Raw genomic sequence first — 1512 nt, forward strand, 5'->3', positions numbered from 1 at the left:
TTTCTTCCCAGGAAGGGTTTTGTTCATTAAAAAAAAGAGAAAGAAAATGGTACTCACCTTCTGCATCCCGGGAATTGCTAAAGCCCAAGTCCAGCAGCTGTGGGACCAGATGCTGCATCAGGAGAGCCCTGGCTGTTAGCTCCCTAGCCTTCACTCAGGCAGCCACTCACATATCCACTTGTTCACCAGCATGGACACAAACTTTTTCATATGCTGACTCACTCACACCAGGACTCACATAGTCTAACTGGCTTGACCATCTTCCCGACCTTGTGATTCTTTCAACATGCCATTTTGGTGTAAGATAGCAGCCCTTTGTGGTTTTAATTTGCTTTACTCTGATAATTAAAAGCTTGGGGACATTCTATTGTGTATATATTCCACAGTTTAAAAAAATCCATTTATCCGTCAGTGAACACTTAAAATGTTTTCTGTATTTTGACTATTGTGAGTAATGCTGCAATAAATATGGAAACTATCTTTGACTATATATCTAGAAATGGGAATCCTGAATTGTATCATAATTCTAATTTTAGTTTCTAAAAACAGCATGGTTGGTTCCAGGTTCTTGCTATTGTGAACAATGCTGCGATAAACATATGTGTGCAGGTACCTTTTTGATAGAGTGACTGGAGTTCTTCAGGGTATATTCCCAGTAGGGGGATTGCGGGGTCATATGGGAGGTTGATATTTAGAGCTTTTAGGAATCACCACACTGATTTCCACAGAGGTTGCACTAGTTTACGCTCCCACCAACAGTGTAGAAGTGTTCCCTTTTCACCACATCCTCTCCAGCAACTGTTATTTTTTGAGTTATTGATAAATGCCATTCTGACTAGAGTTAGGTGGTATCTCGATGTAGTTTTAATTTGCATCACCTTGATGATTAGTGAGGTTGAACATTTCTTCATGTATCTGTGAGTCGCTTGGATGTCTTCCTTTGAGAAGTGTCTGTTCATATCTTTTGCCCACTTTATAATGGGGTTATTTGCTTTTTCCTTCTCAGCACGTTTGAGTTCCTTGTAGATCCAAGATGTTAGGCCTTTGTCAGACCTAGAGTTGGTAAATACTATTTCCCTGCCTGTGGGCTGTCTCCCTGCTCTCTGGATGGTATCTGTGGCTTTGCAGAAGCTTTTCAGTTTGATGAGGTCCCACTTGTCTATCTTATCTCTTATGGCCAGTGTGTTTTGAGTATCGCTCAGGAATTGGATGCCAGTTCCAATTTCCATAAGAGTATGGTCCTGCATTTTCTAAGGTTCTTATGGTTTGAGGTTTTACATTTAGGTCTCTGATCCATTTGGAGTTAATTTTTGTGTATGGGGACAGATAGGGATCTTGTTTGAGTCTTCTGCATGTGGTCAGCCAGTTTTCCCAGCACCATTTACTGAATAGGTTCTCCTCTCCCCAGTGGCAGGTAGTGGAGGCTTTGTCAAAGATGAGTTGGGTGAGAAATTGAGGTTTTGCTTCTGGAATCTCAATTCTATTCCATTGGTCTATATGCCTGTTCCTGTA

This window comes from Carlito syrichta, unplaced genomic scaffold, assembly GCF_000164805.1.
Source record: "Carlito syrichta isolate Samal-C Ts95f unplaced genomic scaffold, Tarsius_syrichta-2.0.1 Scaffold227820, whole genome shotgun sequence".
NCBI classification, from domain to species: Eukaryota; Metazoa; Chordata; class Mammalia; order Primates; family Tarsiidae; genus Carlito; species Carlito syrichta.